Raw genomic sequence first — 7549 nt, forward strand, 5'->3', positions numbered from 1 at the left:
CGTCACGGGCTGGAGGTGGATATCTGCTCCACCGTGGACCTCCATGGGCTGCAGGGGGACAGCCTGCCTCACCATGGTCTTCACCACAGGCTGCAGGGAATTCTCTGCTCTGGCACCTGGAGCAACTCCTCCCCTCCTTGTTCACTGACCTTGGTGTCTGCAGAGTTGTTTCTCTCACATATTTTCACTCCTTTCTCCGGCTGCTGTTGCCCAGCAGTTTTTTCCACCTTCTTAAATATGTTTAGTTATCAGCTACCACCGTCTCTGATGGGCTCAACCTTGACCAGCGGCCGGTCCATCTTGGAGCTGTCTGGCATTGGCATTGGCATGTGAGAAGCTCCTAGCAGCTTCTCACAGAAGCCACCCCTGTAGCCACCCCTGCTACCAAACCTTGCCATGCAAACCCAATACACAGTGTTAACAATAGCTTTTAAAGAGTAACTTATAGAGTCCTTGTAACTCAATATTGTGCATAGAGGAAGAAAAAATGTGAGTGCAGGATTAATGAGTTTCTGAGCTTGGATATCACATTTTGGGTTTTTTTTCTTTTTACATTTGAAAATTTTCCAGTTTAACATTCTTTTGTGGATTAAAGATTCTCTTTTCTTTAAGTAAAAATGTATTTTTCAATTTGGGAGTCTGGTTCAATTAATTGAGATACATTACAATACAAAATTATTAGACAAATTATATTTGTATAAAATGTAAAGAGTTATAAAAAATATGAAGAAATCACCTGAAAAAAAAATTCCAAACTCAAAATCTGAATAAAGACATTTCTTTGGAAAATAAATAAATAAATGTAGTCCAGGTTTCTAAAACCTTTTAGTGGGAAAAATCCCCAAGGAAGCAAGAAAATTATTTTTCATCACATTCCAGTGTAATCGCCCTTAGTATATCCAGAATCCCTTGGAGTTCCTTTGCTTTCTGGAAATGTCCTCAAATTACAATAGTTTCTGGCATAAGTAGTCTTGATCTAATGAAATACTCTCAGGATGAAGATAGGTAGAATTTTACTTTCTAGGGGCAAAAAACCCTCAACAAATAACAAAACCCCCAAACTTCTCCTATTCTGCATTGAACCAGGGATGGCTATATTATTTAAGGAAGAAACTCAACTATTTTCTGTATTTACTGTTTATTCAGGTTAGTGTTTTCTTCTGCCTGATACATCTTCAGTGTCCCATCTTCTTTCGCCTCTGCTCAAAACAATCCATGTAAAAGCATGGGCAGGAGAGAGGCGAGGCAGGCAATGTGGTTACAGGATTAGCAGCTGACTTTCATGGTGCTAATGCAATCCAGATTGGAGTCTAATAGCTTTATAGGTCTAACATCAAGACAGGAGGTATTTAAGCTGTTAAGGCTTTAAACAGTTTTTCCTTGGCTATCTTCACAAGTACTTCCTAATTGATTTCATAGGCCTGCAAGAGAGCATCATTTAATGGGACTAAACTTAAAGGCAAAGAGGCCATAATGTTCTTTTTGTTCTCGTGCCACTAATCTCTTTCAGTATGGGGATATCTGGGATAGGAGTTATTGAATTGCTGTGCATGTTTTAATAAGACATCTTTATTAAAGTAGTATTACAACAAAACAAGGTTGTTATAAAATAGTGAGTAAACTCCTACCTCAACAACAAGAATTAATACATAATAGGTGGGACTCATGAGTTTGGTTTAAATGAAATATTTTTAATCTCTTCCTTATCAGGTTCATAGGATCTGTGAGAAATGAGAATATATTTTGAAAACAATTATATAAGTTTATAAAGTAAAATCTGTGAATATATGGAGTGATAAAATATATAAAATATCTAAGTATATAAAATAAATAAGAGGTAGTATTTATCTTCCAGTGCATGTGGCCTTTTATTTTTATTAAATTTTACAGGATTTACAATAAAACCATGGGAACCAACAGCATTAGCGATGTTTGCTTCCCATTAGATGTTTTCAGCAACAGAGGCCAAAACAAAAGTAGTTTTCAAGAATTCAGCAGAGGGGAAGCTGAAGCCTGTATCAGGCATTTCCTTGGTGGTTGCCAGCCAAATCTGAACAGCAAGGGCTCCATCCACGGTGCAGGACCAACAGGTTGTACAGGAAGCCTTGATGACCTACTACATGGTCCACATGCTGGCCACATCCTGTCTACGTTGTGGGTTATGTGCCCCAGTCAAAGCAAAGGGGAGCTGTGCTGGAGCCCAGTAGCACCTGTGGTTTGGTCACTTAGGTCATCAAGGCTGCACATTAGCTTGTACTGAGTCAGGATATATGAACATAAATATGCCATGTAGCATATATACATACGCACATATATATATTCATAAAAATATATGGATTTCATTCATATTCCTAAGCATTTTTAGCAAGGTGGGTTTCCTTAAAGACAAGAGAAAACTGGTGGCTGGTGACTTTTCAGCAATGAAAAGGAGAGGGGGAATGAGGCTTGTGCACAGTCTTTGGTTGCTCTCATGCAGGTTTTCAACCCTCATGAAATTTAGCTTCCTGTCTTTGAATAGATATCATGACTGATGCAGCCTGCTTTTGGCTTATAAAGAACAAATTATGCTCTCTGCTTGTTCTTGTGCAGCTTGTAACAGCACATACTTCATTGGCCTCAGCATCAGCTCTGCAGGGCTGAGCTAATGCAGATATATCTTAAAGCTAAACTCTAGAAATGCCTTTCTAAGTGGATTTATTGAGCTTTAGCCTCTGGTGCTCTTCAGCAGCATGGCTTGATAAAGTCGCCGTGTGATGGTGTCCACCTGCAGCATACAGTGGGCTGAATCTGCATGACTCAAGCACAAACAGCTAAAGGAACGGGGAAAGTGAATATGCATATTTGTTTAATTAGCTCCTTGGCTGAGTTGTTTTATGATCTATTAAGTGTCTTCCCTAAGTTTTTAGGCTACCATATAAATTTTGGGACAAGGATTCCTAGAAGTTATGAATACGCAATCATTCAGTGATTTCCATGTTAGATACAAGATGAAAGACTGCAGGAGCTCATCTTAAAAACATATCTTTAAAATATTTTTATTTTAAAGTTTACCCATAAGCACACAACATCATTGGTCAAAACACTGGGATAAACAACATTGTTCAGAAACAGTTAGGATTAGCTGTTTTATCTTGATTTCCTGTACCACCTGAAAGAGTGGAGAATGGTGGAGACAAGGAGAACAGTGTAGGTGGGGACTACTTAAGGAAGATGGTATGCATGGGGTAAATCTTAGCAGCATTATTGCCTACGAAGAATATGAGGGTGAATTACATTGTTGAAGATGCCAGCTAAGCCAAGTCTCAGGAAAAGTATAAATTTTAATTTCCTCTGCAGTGTTTTGCAGTAGTCTGCACACCACCTGGATGCATTACTGTTTTGAGAGAGAATTATTCTTTATTAGTGAAGGTTGCAGTCAGGTTTTTTTATAAGTTCTGTTTTTAGACGCACTATGCTTCATTCTCATGTACTGCAACCATGGATAGCTGCTTGCCTATCAGCTTGCCTAGCTTTTTACCTTACAGGCCAAGGAAATTTTTCTGGAGGGTGAACATTAAGAAAAAAATTATTTTGCATGGCATATAATTAAAGAAATTACTTAGGACTTTGATTTGTGTCCAGATTTCCTTTGTTTCTCCCATCCAGAAGTACTACATTACCAATTTTCAAAACTTTTCAAATAGACCAATATTTTTGAAAACTTGTCCTGAAAAACTAATTACAAGTAATATAAAGTATTTAAGAAAAATTATCACCTGTCAGGCTAATCTTTATTAGATTGTAGCGGTATTCCACCTAATTTTAGTCAGTTGAATTGGGTTATTGCCTAAGAGTGAAGAAAGCCAAAGACAGCCAAGGAATGTGGTTCTTTCTTCATCTATCTCATATAAGGCAGGGGACATAAGATACCATATTTTTTCCAGACAAGTCAAGAAAAAGTAGCTGTGTCTGCCATTACACATTAACTCTTTTGACTGGTGATGTAGAGTTGTTTCATGTACACACAGTTTGATGCTTTCTCATAAAATGGATTATCTGACATTAGGTGACAAGAAAAAATCAGAATGATTTAAATTGTGATGTGCAAAAAGGAAAGTAGGAGAGAGTATCAGAAAATGAAGGATATTGCTGTAACCTGTGTCTGCATTGTGTTATACAAGTTCATGATCACCCACACTGAATGCCTTTTCCAATAAATTAAATGTTGATCTGTGACTACCTTGCACCTAAGACCTAATTTGAAGGGTTATTTATATTTCTGATATGCTCCTTAACGAACTGTTTGTGCCTGTTTTTAATACACAACTAGTGATCCTAATCTCTTTATTAGTATTTGGATATCTCATAGAAGTTCCTGGTAAAGGAATTCTACTTTGATTATTAAAGAAAAACCTTTTCTTGTAAATGGCTTCTTAATGCAGTCAAAACAAGCATTTGCAGTTTGTTGCTCATTAGAGCAAGAAAAAACAGCATCATGACTTGTGGAACAGTATGAAATTGCAGTCATTACTTTCAATAACTTTTTGAAAGGTAATTTCTGCCTCCGTTAAGTGAAGATAAGCTTACTGCTTTTGAAGCATGAGAAAAGGGGGAGAGATTCATGCTTTAGCAAACACACGGGGTTTTTTTTCAAAGCTTATTAAAGTAATCTGAAAATAAATATGTATTTTATATATAAAATAAAGCATACCTGACAAATACAAATTATATCTGGAAGGGACCTTACTGTGAGAGAAGTTATTCTGGGGATGAGTTGCCTTAGAATACCTCAGTAGCTGTGAGATCATAAGACATGGTCAGACATTTTAAGAATTGTTAATCTACAATCTAAACAGAACTATTTCTGTGATATTCCAAGAGAAAGAAAAGAGAAACAGAGAAAAAAGATGAAAAGGAGTAAACCGAAGATATCTCTGACTGATATGCTACTTCTGTGTGCATGTCTTAATCCTCTTCCAGTCAAGGCCTTTCATAAATGGCTCAAAGGATGGAAGCTGAAAAGACGTATTTGTGGCTGGGAGATTTTCCATTGCATACACTGAATTATGCAGGACACCCTCCCTTCCCCCCTCCAGAAGCTGGGTCAGATCATGCAGATGGCAGTGAGGTAGGCCACAATCTTGGAGATGCTGAACAGCATCCCAACCCAAAATTGAGACCTGGTCAGTGGAGAAAGCCAGAACTAGAAAAGGCCTGTAAGCACCAACACATGCCACGAGTCTCTTGCCCTAGGCAGTGAGTCTGAGACACAAAACTTCATGATCAGTGGCCACCTAAAGGTCTGGCAGAAACAGAATCCAGCTGTTCAGATGCAGAGAGCCAACACAGTATTTCTGCTGCTTGAGGCCAAAAACGAACTTCAGCTCTGTGGTTAAACAGGCCATACAGCTTTTTCAGACCTACCACTCTGGTGTGAATTGGTCCTTCACAAAGCTCTCTTCTCTTCCAGGTTTACTTGCATGACTCTGATTTCCCCACACAGTGTTCCTTGCTGCCTTCAGTCTAATATAAGGTTCAATCTTGCAAGTCCTTTAAAATTCACCACTGCTCTAAACATTGAAGTCATTTACACTAATTCAGTAGGTAAATTGCATCCAGACAACTGTTTCCTCCTGCTCTGCACTGATGAAAAACTTTGTGGTGTCCTACTGTGATATCCCATACTTTACTCAGGGAATTTTCTCATCTGAATTAATATTTGGAATAAATATATAGAGTGTCAGCTACAGAGTTAGGTGACACAACAAATAAGTATTTGCTCACCTAAGTTTCTGAAGCACAGAATAATTTTCAGATGTGAATTCTCTAACTGAACAGAGCTCTTAGAGAACTGGCAATGAATTTGGAAACAGAAATAAACATCACAAAAAGCATAGATTCTGTTTGTTTTAACAAAACTGAGTATTTAAGAAAGCAATGACAAAACTTTCTGCTGATCCTAAGTGGGTCAGCTATTCTAAAATCTCACATTTCAGCATGTCTGAGAATTGAACCTTGGTTTATAGAGCAATACAGTGATAAGAGACTGCATTTATGTTAGGATCTTTCATACAAGGAAATGAATAGGACATCTTGCTTTTTATCGTCACTGAATGTATGGGTAGAGAGGTAGTTTTATGTAATTCTCTCCATGAGGCTAATTCAAAATGTCAAAAGGCAAGGTTAAGATAAAGGATTCATCTCAGAAATGTGCAGCTTTAATCAAAAGTCACACTGAGGGAGAAAACATTCTGAACTTTTTGATCAAGCAATTTAAAAATAATGGTGTCTCCTTTAGAAATTATTTATCCTAAATATAACATCTGCATGTATTCCAAATATAAATATGCTAAACATAATATTTCAAAATTAAAACAAGTCTCTTCAAACATTTAAATAGGAAAATGATGACGCATTGAAAGAGTTTGTGCCTGAAAAATGTTGTCTTTGCACTTTTGAAGTAGGCTTATTTTAGCTCAATTGTAAAAATGGAGGGTCTGTATGAGTATTCCTCTGCTAAAGAATGTGTATTTTCAAGCTTCAGCAACTGAGTTTTCAAGCCTTCTAAAAAGCAGATATGCAACTCAGTACATGCAGATAAATGGGGTAGGTTCAACCCTGGTTTGTTGCCATTAGATCCTAAATTTCAGAAGTCACTGGCTGTTTGTATTTCTTCAGTCTTTTTTTTCTTCTTTTTTTCTTTTTTTTTCTTCAGCCTGAAACACTAAAGTCTCAGTAGAAAGGTACTTCTGAAACTGGGATGTCAAAATGGGTTAACTAAATAATCTATCACAGCTTAAAATCTGCAATAAGGTCTAATATTTCCTGTTCACTGAGTGCCAAAAAGACAAAGTTGCAATAAAAAATGGATAGATTGTGACAAATTATGAAAATCTTTAAAATCAACTGTTACAAGCTAGCATACAACAATTTTATATAGATCACAGAAGAAAAAAACACAAAATGTACCCAGAATTCTATGCAGGAGACAACCCTGTTTTGCCAGCAAAGCTGCTTCAAGTCTGTCATCAGAGCCAAAACTGGAATGGGTTTGCCTTAGCAATTCATGGGAGCTATAAATTCCTGTGAGCTCCAAGTACCTGAAAGGATGGTACAACAGAGTTAGTGCTAAGATTGAATAACAGGTATATTGCTTTCTACAGACATAACAGATAAAACTGAAAGTTTGTCCCATATCTCTTGAATTCAGTGTAAACTTGGGGCAGTACCATGTGTAACTGACAGCTGTACTAACCTCGTATTACCTCTAGGTAAGATATATTGGAGGGAATACAACATACTGAATAGAGGTCTATAAAAATACTAGAAAAATCTGCAGAAGATGCTACTGTGCTGGAATTATGTAAGCTAAAAAATAGGCAGACATCACAACTGAGTGTTTTCATAGAATCATAGAATCATTTAAGTTGGAAAAGACCTCTAAGATCATCAAGTCCAACTGTTAACCTAGCACTGCCAACTCCACCCTAAACCATGTCCCTAAGCACCACATCTACACGTCTTTTAAGTACCTCCAGGGATGGTGACTCAACCACTTCCCTGGGCAGCC

General features: G+C 37.4%; 1 protein-coding gene across 1 annotated transcript in view; it reads left to right on the forward strand.

Annotated features, from left to right (window-relative positions):
- Nucleotides 1-7549, forward strand: part of FAM135B (family with sequence similarity 135, member B) — a 156530-nt gene that overhangs the window by 36609 nt on the left and 112372 nt on the right. The gene's annotated exons all lie outside the window — the stretch shown is intronic.

The sequence above is a fragment of the Pygoscelis adeliae genome, unplaced genomic scaffold (genome assembly GCF_000699105.1).
Source record: "Pygoscelis adeliae isolate BGI_AS28 unplaced genomic scaffold, ASM69910v1 Scaffold342, whole genome shotgun sequence".
NCBI classification, from domain to species: domain Eukaryota; kingdom Metazoa; phylum Chordata; class Aves; order Sphenisciformes; family Spheniscidae; genus Pygoscelis; species Pygoscelis adeliae.